Below are 14,202 nucleotides of genomic sequence, written 5' to 3' on the forward strand. Positions count from 1 at the left end.
TTATGACTTTTCTATGCTTAATGCTTGTCACTAGGGCCCGAGTACCATGATTTCATATCTGAACCTATTATGCTTCGATCAATATATGTGAGTTCTTCATCCTATTTTGCAAGTAAATAGTCACCTACTATGTGCTATGATTCGGTAACCCCAAAGTGACAATAATCGGGACCACTCCCGGTGATGACCGTAGTTTGAGGAGTTCATGTACTCACTAAGTGTTAATGCTTTGGTCCGGTACTCTATTAAAAGGAGGCCTTAATATCCTTTAGCTTCCAATAGGACCCCGCTGCCACGGGAGGGTAGGACAAAAGATGTCATGCAAGTTCTTTTCCATAAGCACGTATGACTATATTTGGAATACATGCCTACATTACATTGATGAACTGGAGCTAGTTCTATGTCACGCTATCTTATAACTGTTACATGAGGAATCGCATCCGACATACACCATTGATCCATTGTCTACGAGCTTTTCATATATTGATCTTTGCTTAGTTACTTTTCTATTGCCACTATTACAATCACTACAAAACCAATACTGTTACTTTTGCCACCGTTATTTCCATATTACTTTGCTACTAAATACTTTGTTGCAGATATTAAGTCTTTCAGGTGCGGTGGAATTCAACTCAACTATCAGTACTTGAGAATATTCTTTTGCTCCCCTTGTGTCAAATTAATAAATTTGGGTTGAATACTCTACCCTCGAAAACGGTTGCGATCCGTATACTTGTGGTTTATCAATAGACATGGAAAGGATCAGATTCAACCAAAGTAATCAACTCTGGGTCGATAGAGAATTCATAATCCTTATCAGTAATAAAGATAGGCGAAGTAGCAAACTTAGGATCATATTTCATTCTAGCATTCAAAGATTTTTCTTTCAACTTGCATAGTAATTTCTTAATAATCTCAATCCTTCCAAGCAAGAAAGTACCTAGCTACCTCTCCATCCATAACATAACCCTCGGGTATTTCAGGCATATCATATCTAGGAGAGCTAGGTCTAATAGGTGTTTCATAATTCTTAATTTCAATAATCTCATCAGTTTCAACATTCTCATCAGTTTCAGCATTCTTAATTTCTCTAGCTTTAGCAAGTTGTTCATCAAGAAATTCACATAGTGGCACAACCTTATCAAGCAAGGTACTAGCATCATCATAAGCATCATTTATAATAGAAGTAGCATCATCAATTACTTGCGAGATATTAGGATTAATAACATGGGGTGGTGTTTCAAGCTTACTCAACACAGAAGGTGAATCAAGTGCAGAGCTAGATAATAGTTCCTTAGCTCCCCATGTCTTGATCTTGGTCCTTTCATCCTTAAGATTCTTAATAGTGATCAACAGACATAAATCCCAAGTGACTCAACAAATATAGCTATGCTCCCCGGCAATGGCGCCAAAAAAATGTCTTGATAACCCAAAAGTATATGGGATCGCAACAGTTTTTGAGGGAAGAGTATTCAACCCAAATTTACTGATTCGACATAAGGGGAGCCAAAGGATATTTACAAGTATTATAAGTTGAGTTGGCAATTCAACCACACCTGGAGACTAAATATCTGCAGTAAAGTGATCAATAGCACAGTAGTATGGTAATTTGATAGTGATAGCAATAGTAGTAACGGTAATAGTGGTACCCATAATTTTGCAGCAATTGTAACAGTAGCAGCAACAGTAGTAACTTAGCAAAGATCAATATGTGAAAAGCTCGTAGGCATTGGATCGGTGATAAGGGTGGATAATATTCATCATATAACAGTCATAACCACGGCGACACAGAACTAGCTTCCATTCATCAAGGTAATGTAGATCATAACACGTAATAGGTGCATATAACTTGCAAGATTGGATCAAGAACACAAGTATATTGGTGAAAACATAAATTGTTTGGATCTGAAATCATGGCACTCGGGCCCTAGTGACAAGCATTAAGCATAGAAAAGTCATAGAAATATCAATCTCAGAACATAGTGGATACTAGGGATTAATCCCTAACAAAACAAACTCGATAACCTGATGGAACTCATCCAACCCATTGCTGTCCAGCAAGCCTACGAAGGAATTTCTCACTGCCGGTAGTGAGCATAATGGAATTGGTGATGGATTGTTGTTGATGATGATGAAGACAGAAGATTCCCCTCTCTAGAGCCCCGAATGGACTCCAGATCTGGCCTCCCAATGAAGAACGGGAGGTGGCAGCGACTCTGTATCGTAAAACATGATGGAACTTTCTCTGCTATTTTTTCTCCGAAAAAAGATTTTATAGAGTTGGAATGAGGGTCAATGGAGCCTCGTGGGCCCCACTAGCCACCAGGGTCCACTAGAGGGAGGCGGCGCGGCTTGGTGCCTAGTAGGGAACTTGGGTGCCCCTCCACTGGGTCTTGGCTCCAGTATTTTTTATTTATTCCAAAACAATTCTACAAAAAGCTTTGTCCAATTCTGAGAACTTTTATTTCTGCACAAAAACAACACCATGGTAGTTCTACCGAAAACAGTGTCAGTCCGAGTTAGTTTCATTCAAGCGTGCAAATTAGAGTCCAAAACCAGAGCAAAATTGTTAGGAAAAGTAGATGCGACGGAGATGTATGACCGATGCCATCGCAAAATTTAAGAATAGCTTCCTAGATGAATGGCTCGCCCGACAGCTCGGTTAGGATAAGCCGAGGACCATGGCGGCCCTCACCTCACTCATGACGCGCTTTGGCACGGGACAGGACAATGGTGAGGTGGGTACCTGCTTGGAGATTTGCGATGCTAATGTGAAGCCCGAGCACAATAAAAATAAGCATAGGCATAGAAACGGCGGGAGCGATACAGAGGATGTCCCAGGCAATGCATGGTTCAACGTACCTAGATCTGGACAGATGAGGAAACCCTTTAAAGGGAACAAAGACGGACCTAGCCAGCTAGACAAGATCCTAGGCAGGTCATGCCAAATCCACGGTACGTCGGACAAACCTACAAACCACACTAATATGAATTGCTGGGTCTTCAACTAGGCTAACAAAATGGCGACAAAGGGGAATAGTAAGGTCCAGCCTTGCAGTGAAGATGAGGACGATCCTCGGCTGCCCAATAATGGAGGCCAAATGCACTTTTTGCATGAGATGAAGGACGTAAACATGACCTAAGTCACCCACATTCCCAAGAAGGAGAGGAAACAAGATATTCGGGATATTTATGCATTGGAGCCCATTACCGTGAAGTCAATCTGTGGTCGTATTACCCGATCACATTTGACAAGCATGACCATCCGACCAACATCAGGAAGGGCGGTTCTGTTGCACTGGTCCGGGGCCCGATCGTCGATGGCTTCCATCTGATGTGCGTCCTCATGGATGGAGGTAGCAGCCTCAATTTAATCTACGCCAATATGGTCAGAAAGATGTGCATCGACTCATACCGGATCAAGCCCAGCACCACTACCTTTAAAGGTGTCTACCAGGCGTCGAAGCCTATTACACGTGAACTGTGACACTGGAGGTACTCTTTGGGTCATCCAAAAAATTCAGGAGCGAGGAGTTAATATTTCAAATTGTTCCCTTTCATAGTGGATACCACATGCTTCTAGGGTGCACTGCATTTGCTCGCTTCAACACACTCCCGCATTATTCTTACTTAAAGCTAAAAAAGCCAAGACCAAACAGTGTCATTACAGTTAATGGCACCGAACGATGTCTTCGAACGGAGGAGTGGACTGCAGCTTTCGCAGCCGAGGTGCAGGCATCCAAGGAGGCATCCTGTGCGGGCACGCGCACCCCAGGCTCATCGAAGCATACGCAGGCCACGCCAGCTGACCCTGGACAAGCATTCCCTCACCCAAAATAGGGGTATAGGCTCCTCGTGCACCTACCCTGGAAGGGGCATTGTCCATAAATTTGCACTAAAAATTCCCTGGGCTGTAGAGGAGCCAAAACAATGGAATCGTCGGGATCGGCTTGACCGAGCAACGGCGCACTTCGGGCTTGGAAACCGGCGGGGCTATGTAAATGAACCAACCAAGAATAGCATGCCCATGTGGCCTTAACCAACCAAATGGCAGCTGCAGACCTCTTCAAACACTACAAAAAGGACACATCTGTGACATTATGGCCTGAACGAAAACTTTTTCTATCAATGTTATGACACTTCTATGATGATAATTGTGACAAAAACATGTATCATCATAGATGTGGTGGGCTCCTACTTCCATGACAAAAAATCTTGACATAAAATGGTCTTTTATCTTGGGCGGGCCAGAGACGCACCTGCATGACATTCTTTGAGTCGTCCATGACAAAAAAAATCATGCTAGAAGCGAGGGTGAGGAAAATATCAGGGAATTCTCGGTTATGGTGGATGGTCGGGGCCGAGCGATGCACTATGGTTTGTGCGTTTCTCTCTACGCACGTGTGCGCAGTGTCAGGGAAAACAAACAAGAGCAAATATTTTCCCCTGACTCGTGCACCGACAGTGAAGACACATGCACGAGTGCAAGATCAAGATACAAGAGACTAGAATCTTCAAGAGGCCAACATGCAAATCAAGAGGACCAAGACCAAGCTAGAGAAGTAAGAAACCACCAGGAGAAAAGCCTCCCTTGACGGGAAGGCGATGCCCGGCAAGGACAGGTTACCCCCGGAAGACAACCCCCAAGACGCCCCGGCATGCCGGGCTCACAGAGACGCAGCCACCTTGCTAAACCACTTCACCACGACGCACGTCGTCCATCAGGGCGGTGTCAAGCCGCAAAGTAACTAAGTGGTAGTCATCTGCCACATGGCGGCCTGCTTCTACAGGAAATACCTAAAGATGACACCCGTCCTATGATGTGTCAAGCAAGCAGGCGTGAAGCTGACAAAACTGCCCGGGAAGGCTTGCGGGGCAAGCGATGATGTGACATCGAGCGACACATTTAATGCGCTCTGTCAGCCTGCAGAGTTAGGTATGATAGCACTGTTTGCTATCTTATCAGTGCATAATGACTGATTTGCCACTTTAGTGACCCCTTAACCTATAAAAGGAGGTCCAAGGCAACCTTAGAAAGGGTTGGACACTGGATTAGCAAATCTATCCCCTCATCTTTCATACGCACGTACCGTTTAGCCCTGAGGCAACCCTGCCGGGCAGACGAGATCCGTCCACCACCATTTTCCACCATCAATCTGCCAAAGCAAGAGTAGGGTTTTACGCCTCACGGCGGCCCGAACCTGGGTAAAAATTGCCTGTGTGATCCCTGCCGTGCTGCCTCACGCTCCTCTGCTCTTTGTGCAACATGCCACCCCCCGCCGAACCAGCAAGGGGGCTTTGGTCCCATAGGTGGCCATGGTTTCCCGCGACATCTTTGGCATGCCAGATAGGGGGATCACTTGCGCGAACCTGAAAGCGTGAGCAGCGTGCCATATCTATGGTAGTCTAGCTGAAGCTTTTGGCATCGGTAGCGCCACCGGAGATATGAAGACCAAGTGGGGCCGCCCCCTTGCCCGCCTCATCCATTACCATGTTCCGATGTGGTCGCAGCTACGGTGGAGATCATGCCGACGGGAATTTGCTCCTCCCGGTGACCCATGCAGGATGGTCGTTGCTCAGGCGCCGTCCAAAAAAGGGACAAGGCACGCGGGCGCGAGGTTCCTCTTTTCTATAGCTCCCCTTCATTAGCAGCCAAGCCGCTTTGACCTTGGCGTCACCACTGTCGATGACTATCGCGCGGTACTCAGTTCAGCTTTGACCCCGTGTTGGGAAATCCTGAGTGGAGCACTAGTATGAATCCATTGGTCGATGCCTCAGCAAGCGCGCTCCAACAAGGCCGTCTGCATTTGCGTGGTCCATGCGACAGCTGTCGCTAGGCTCCTCGAAAGGAGTGGGGGAAGGGAGAGGGAACAACAGAATCCCGGCACCATATCCCATCGCCCGCCAAACACACACAGCGTGTATTGGCCCCTGCTGGGAACCGAACAATCATACATTTGGTTCCCCTCCTTCCGGAAATTGCGGGCACACCTGACGCACGCGGCCTGTAAGGATGAAAAGTAGCAGAAACAAAAGCTAAGTACACACCATCATTTCTTGTTGATGCATCTTAGATTTTTGTGACTGTTTATCCCTTAACTTTGGTAGGTCTTCATACTATGAAAACCCTTAGGTGATGGAACCTTGGCTAGTTTCTTTGTCCGCACCATCGTTCTGTCTCGAGCCATGCTCGCAGAACGAAAGGCTGCGTACAGAGCTACCTAGGAAAAACTTGCCGGGACACATCCATGCCAAGATGAATGCTAAGGGCTAGACCCTTACGAAAATTGCATTAGTATGATACCGACAAGCATCCAGAACATATATAGGGACTAATAGTACGAACACAAGCGTATAAGCTCAAAGGGATAAACTCGCATTTAAAGTCCTACAGAGGGCATCAGCTCCACGCAAGCATAAATAGTACGACACCTAAACACCAAGCATATGTCATGTCTTATTACAGGATAACACGAGAAAAACAATGGCTCGCCACTTGGTCTAACTGCTCCATCAAGCCTTTGGGACGCGGAGGACCTTGGCGGCCCGAGCGGCAGCCTTCTCCTTGGCAGCTGGGACTTCGGTACCCGTTGGCGGCTTACTGAACCTTTCATGAAGATCGAGATCCAGATGGCGAAAGGCGATATTGCTCAAGACCATGAGGAGGGCGTTGTGGGAAAGCCTCCGAGACTCGACATCAAAGCGCTTGGCTATCCCCTCCTCATGCACCCTCAACTTGTCGATCAGCTCGTTGAAGAAGACTCCCAGCTTGGCGCTAGGAACCTCATTCCTGTTGACCAAGAAATCCGGCCCATCCATGCCCATCACCATAGTTTGGGCGGCAACACTACAAAAAAATACAGTTCCGTGATGATACGTGTTTATCACAGTAGGTCACGTTTTCTGTCATGCATGTACATCCATGATAGTTTTATGATAGAATCAAGATAGTCATACCTGTGTTGTCTTAGAAGTGTTACATGACATTACCAAAATTATCATCACGGAAGTGTCCACTTCCATGACGATAAATCGTGCATCACAGAAGTGCTTTCGCCAAGGGTGACCGACACGTGGCATCCACCGTAACGGAACGTCGTTAAGCTATCGGGTCCGGTTTTGGATCCGATAACCCGCTAACAGCCCCAACCAATGGGGATTTTCCATGTGTAAAATCATCATTGGCTGGAGGAAACACGTGTCGTCTCACCGTTGGGACAGATGTCATCCAGTCATTGGACCGAAGGCACCTATGATACGTCGACACGTGGCATGGCCAAACAGAGGCCCATTCTAGTGAAAAGGTTGGCCCATTTGACTTGGTCAAAAGGTGGCGGGCCGACCCACGGAAAGCCTGTTAACGGCATGTTCGCATATAGCCCATTTACAGCCCGCTAACCAAGGCCCGTTACAACCTATTCGAATTAGGCCCAGTAGCGTCATCTAGGCCATCCAATATGATTCCAACCCATTTTAAGTTCCGGCCCATGTATGGCCCATGACGTCTTTCGGCCCATATAAGGCCCTTTGTAACTCTTGGCCCATTAACGCCCCGTGGTGAAACTGGCCCGTACTGAATAGCGTATCACTTTATACCCATTAACGGCCCATTAATCCATTGGGCCATTTGCAGCCCTTGTTACCTTTCGGCCTTCTCAGGGCCCATTTATTCTAGGGCTCATTTCCAGCATTTGGTTACTAACGGCCCGTTACTGCCATTTTCTGCTTGTGGGCCAAATTCAGCCGGTGGTTACAGTCGGCCCGTTTGTGGCCCGTTAATAAGTTGGGCCGTTTTCATGGCATCATCAAATACGAACTATTAACGACGACCCGTTATGGTCGGCCCATGAACGGAAGACTCCAACTCTAGCCCGTTTACGGCCATAATGCGGTCTGTTTTTGGCCCATGTTTCGCTAATCGATCATACGACGCGTCTAAGGCCCATCGATGGTATGGCCCATAGAAGGCCCATTGTTTCTACGGACCGTAGAAGGCCCATTGTTTCTACGGCCCGTAGGAATGCCAATGTCACTACTATAGGTTTAGACCTGCTAATGGATCAAGATGATTATAGGCCCACATTTTGGCCCATATGAGTAACGGGCCGGCCTAAAGACCGACAACACTGAGATCCACTGAACATTCCGGCCTAAATTACAACATACCGACCAAAGAATAAACCTAGACTATACAACAAAGAAATTACGGCATATTACATCCACTGGGAATCAAAGTTCGCCACCGGTGATAATAAAGCACAACATGACCGTGGATTACATAGACTGGGCATCAAAGGTCGCCACCAGTGCATATAAACGTGCCGACAAAAGAATATACAAAACTGAGAGCACTTCAGAAGGCACTAGACCTGGGAAGCTCGGGCCCCACAAGCAGCCGAACAAGCTGATGAGACCTCAGTTGTGTCAACGATAGATGCTTCATCCCTAGCTATATGGCACCATAGTGCAAAAGGCAGTCCCCTGACATCTTCATTACATCTTTGACTTCAAGTCGGAGCTGAGCTGAAGCAAGCCTTTCCGCTTTAAGTTGAGACTGAAGAAGTCGAACTGATTGAGGCAGCGACTGCACAGAGGTTGTCTCACACCTGCTGGTGAGTAGCTTCAACTCACTGTCTTCATCAAGACAGGACCTTGGGGTCATCTCGCTGTCCTCAAGATGGTTTGGCTCACTATCTTTCCTAAAGTTCTGCCTGGCATAAGAGGTACGACTCTGAAAGAGAAACAAGGAGACACGTAATAGGTTTCACAATTATATAAGAAAATAAATGGATCTATTCTGCATAAGGAACATGTTTTTACAACTACAATGAAAAATTGGTAGTTGTTGCAAACATCCAATCAGATATAAAAAGAAGTGGAGGAAATGATGCCTATCCAAATCTATACTAGAACAAAGTTTGAAGGCTTGAGAAGGATGAACTTACATTACATGTTAACACAGGCTGGACAAAGCCCTTCTCCATGTTGATGGAAAGATAATTCAATAAATTCCCCAAAGAAAATACTTTATAAGCGTTGCCATTATTCAACATTTTGCAAAGAGTAAATATAAATAAAATAATATTGGAAGAAATAGAGGATAATGAAGCTCAGGTGCAGACTGATGATACATAATCAAATAGCAATTAATTAAGTACAGCATTACAAGGCAAAAGGTACCGACAAGAGGAATGCAGACATCAATGTGTGCAGTGGCATTGGCTTTATTCAACATTTTGGTAAGAGTAAATGTAGATATGATAATTTGGAGAAAGTGGAGGGTAGGGCGGATAAGATGCAGAGTAATGCTAGACAATCAACTATCTTGCGATGCATGTACAGTAATACCACCACCGTCCGTTATTACTTGTCGCTCAAATGGATGTATCTAACACTATTAAGTTCTAAATACGTCCAATTGATCAACAATTAATTCAATACAGAGGGAGTACATGACAACAGGTACTTACATGAGAAATCCAAAACTTCATAACCATTGTGTTAATTCTACATTTTCCTTAGAGTAAATATAGATCTTATAATTTCAAGAAAAGGGAGGATAAAGAAGCGAACATTTACAGTGATGCTACATAATCAAACAGCAATGAGTGTAAGTATGCTGACAAAGAGCAAGAGGTACTGACAAGAGCAATGCAAAGCCCAGTATTTGTCGTGAGATCCTATGATCCTTTGAGCAAGGAGATTCATTTGAAATTAACTTTCATACAAGAGAGAAGGTAAGGCACATGCAGAAATTTAGGAGTTCAACTAACGCTGGGCTGTCAGCGGTTCTAATAGGGGTTTGGCCATTTGAGTAGGGGTAAAGTCTGTTACAGTTGGGCATGTGTTTTCTGTGGCTGCTGATCTATCTAATTTAACAGGTATGACTACCTTTTCCAAATACCTAGTTTGTACTCCTTGAGGATCTGCAATCACCCTCTTCCTTTTGGACATCTATTACGAAAGAACAACATTTGGCTGGAAAAACATAGTATGACGACACATGGAATAGGTACATAAAATGGATAGGTATGGCATATACTCATATATGATGCTTAAACTAAGAAGATGGTGAAACAAAGTAGAAGTAATGCAAGAGGTCAGATGCAAAATATGTGCGACCAATACAACCTTGACAAGTTAGAGCATGCACCTTGATGGGTGAATAAGATAGGCCATTCTCCATCATGCCAAGTTTGTTAGCCAGTGGATTATTCTGAAATATTCCTCTCGTGCGCCCATTCTCATATTCATTTTGATAATGTTCAATACCGGACATGCATGAAAACATAAAAACAAGTGAGATTATCTTTGTAATGCAGAAGTGATTCTAATCCAATACTTCCTCCCTGTAAACCCCTTTTTGCTATCTCTGCAATTCTTCTAAGAGGTGCCATGCATGCTGTAATTTGGTGTGTGCATTAATATAATGTGGCTTACTACTCAAAATATGAGAGCTCCAGAAGTGATGATACTTCGCAGATGACAACTTCAACATATAGTAAAGAAGAACAAGTCGACCTGACCTGACATATTCAAAATCTACTAAGGGAGAATAACTCGACCTGACCAGTCGACCGCAAGAGAAGAGGATCATCTTAAAGAAGAGCAGAAGAGTAGAAGAGCAAGTAGATTGAAGATATTACAGGTCTTTCTATACAATGTAGGTTGGCCATCCATGATGAACCAGAGCGCATAGAGAAATACTATTCCTTCTGGTCTCTCCATATGTGGGTCACATGCATTTCGAAACTAAAGTAGGAACATTTAGCTGACCAATTAAACATCTCTCAGTTTTACTAATATCAGCATAATATCCGATTTGAATTTGTACAACTAAGCTTGTTTAGCTCGATGGGTGGAGCAGTGCTATTAAGACACGAACCACGTAGGTTGATCATGGTCATCATAAAATGGGGAAACCGTAAGCATGATGAGTATAGTGTTGACCGTGGCAGTGGGATGGCAGATCTGAAGCTGCAAACCGCGCAAAGGGTAGTTAGAAACCAATATTTGCTTTGAAATAACAACTAAGATTTGGTATGGATAAGAAAGTACAGTCAACAAGTGACAAAGAAATGCAATTCTGCTGTCTCTCTATATGTCGCGACATGCATTTGGAAACACAAGTGGGACCTTTAGCTAACCAATTAAATGTGTCTGTTAACTAATATCAGTATCATATCAAATCATATTTGAACAACTAAGCTTTGGAATTTTGAGTGTTGTGTTGTTTAGCTTGAAGGGTGGAGTAATGCTAGTATGACAGAAAGCACCTACGCAGATCGTAGTAGAGTAGATAAAAGGGGGAAACCCTAAGCATCAAGAGTAAAATCAGGAAAATGGAACTAGATGGACCAGTGGGTTGCGCACATGCTTTTCGAAAGAATATAGGAACATTAGGTGACCAATTAAACGTTCTCTGTTTTAGTAATATGAGCATCATATCATATTCATATTTCAACACGTAAACTTTGGAATTATGAGTGGCATGTTGTTTCGCTTGATGGGTTGAGCTCTTGAGGAACAGTGCTGGCATGACACGAAGCAGTGAAGCACCTACAATGATGGTAGTGAATATAAAGGGGGGAAACCATAAGCTTTACGAGTATAGTGACCGTGACATGGCGGATCTGAAGGTGCAAACAGGACAAAGCTACTTTGCAACCAATGTTTGCATTCAACTAGCCACTATGATTTGGTACGGACAAGAAAAGTACAGTAAACAATTTAAGATCTATTTTCCGGGTGAGATCAATAACTTAAGCACATATGGAAGAGTACCACCTCTCTTCTGACTCCGTGTAGGCCCCTGCTGATACATTGAGGGTGCTGCGGGTACGATGGTTGTCAGCGACGAGGAAGAAGACTTTAGATGGCAAACGGCCGGGTTGGGGGATAAATCATGTTGCCGTGGACGAGGCGGTCGTAGGAGCGGCAACGGCAAAGTGGACGACGGCGCCGATGAAGCGAGACGACGCGATGAAAGGATCTTGGTCCGGCACCATGGATGAGAGACGTCCATCTCTTGCAGTGGACGATGGGGTAGGGGTAGCGGCTCCGGCAAGGTGGAGGATGGGGTGGCAGATGGAGGAGGCTGGCCGCAGTGGGGAGGTTGTCATGGCACCGACGGTGTATGAATGGGGAAATGGAGGGGGGGTCTCAAACTTTGGGACACGCTTGTTTGAAATGTGGGAAAGTTACGAACTTATCCCCCGTTTAAAATTTCGGACATCATGTTGGTTGGGGTTAGAACGATAATCTCGCATCTCCCAAATATTTGCCGGTAACGATTTCGGGCGAGGAGAGGGTGTTTTGCCGCCCACCGTGTCTGAATGGGCTCAGAGGCCGTTGTGTCACGTGTGATTGAAGTTATTAGTCTACCCCTATCGATAGCAGTGTAAATCCGGTCGATAAGGATGTCAAGTGTCAGGGGTAGACAGTAATTTCCATCTCGCAAACACTTGCTTCGGGGAGCTCACAAATGATAGTGGGTGTTTAGCTGCTTCGTTCAAAACTTGGGAGAATTAGCATTCACGTTTGCCCTGGGCCCTGGCAACTAAATCCAAATCCAATTTTTATTCGATTACGAATATCCATAGGTAATTCTATGTTTTTTTATTTATTTCTTCAAAACCATAATAAAGATTTATTCCAACTTTATATATGATTATGATTTAGAAATGTTGTGATCTTCGAATTCAGTAGGTTGGAGACACTTTGAGTCATACAGTTATTTCATCCAATACAATATGCTCACACGAAAAACAATTCTCCTTATGTCAATCATACAAGTATCGAGGATTATCTCGCCTAAAATTTAGGATCATTACAACACATGGACAACATAGGGGGTCTTACAACATAATCCATTCAGGGACATGACACAACATGCAAGTACAATAATCTAATAACAATTTCAACTGCTATCTAAAGAAGAACTGGGATTTCCCTGGGCTTCAGATAGCAGAAGCAGCAGGACATCCTCCGTCTTCAAATGCAACATTCTTACTTCCTCCAATTCTTAGGTTGCTTACATAATGAGTGCAACTAATTGTATAATTTCCAGCTTCAAGATCGAGATTACCTCATTCATGGCAGCCACACCATCTCTTTCTGCCTCTAGTAGAGCCTCAAGAACTATAATATCTGTGCTCTGACTGCTCTTCGGCGGTGTTGCCTCTGAACTGCTACCATGTGGTAACATGGATGGCGCACTGCTTCCACGAATAGATTCTGGGGTTGTACATTGTGTCCTAGTGTGAACGGCATCCTGAAAGGTTTCCGCTTGACATAAGTAAGAGATAATTATTACATGATCCAGGCAGTAAGCTTACATGGTAAACGACATACGAATTATTGCCGAGCATGGCAAGCTATATTTAAATGGTTCGAAGCAGCATCAACCAAAAAGAAATTAAAATGGTAAGATGAAACTAGGGGTGTAAGTGGAAAATAAATGACATCCACCAGTCCCATCTAGTTAGTTTTTGCTAGCTCCCTGGTTCATTTTCCTCAAAAAACAAAAACTCTTTTGAACTATCATACCACTAGTGGACTGTAATCGGGATTAAACGGGACCCGGTTGACATCCCTAGTTGAATGGGAGTGTACCACCTCTATATTTAAGTTGCCAAGGCATCTAAGCAGTTGAAATAATCTGAGAAAGCACTTAATAGTGGGGGCTCATATAAACTACAAAGACAATCTTATGATGAAGTTCAGAGGAAAAGTTAAGGACTCAAATGAACTGGGCATGCATTTCTTTATGATAGTACAGCAGGCACTGCTGACATATTGGTCAACTCAGGTATAGCGTAACAAGTAACAAACAAGCATTCGAATCAAGGAATACAACAAAGCAGACAACTGAACTATCTGTTATTCTGTAGGATTACAGGTTGAGGGCACAAGCCAAGAAAGCAGCCCACACGCATTACATTTCACATGTACTAAAACACACTAGCTTACCATATGTTGCTGTGAAGCCTCGCTGTTGTTGCAATGTTCCTTGAAGATATCATCAGCATCCCGTGGTTGCAAATCTACTAGTTGTAGTTTATTCTGCACCCTCTATTTATGTAAAATTAATTTTAATCGCATGCACTGGTTCGAATTGATCATCAATGGTTCATCTAAACTAATGAAAGAAGAGTGTGTGCATACACGACAATATATCTGCTTCCTTCTATTTTTATGCTT

The sequence above is a fragment of the Triticum urartu genome, chromosome 4, assembly GCF_003073215.2.
Source record: "Triticum urartu cultivar G1812 chromosome 4, Tu2.1, whole genome shotgun sequence".
NCBI classification, from domain to species: domain Eukaryota; kingdom Viridiplantae; phylum Streptophyta; class Magnoliopsida; order Poales; family Poaceae; genus Triticum; species Triticum urartu.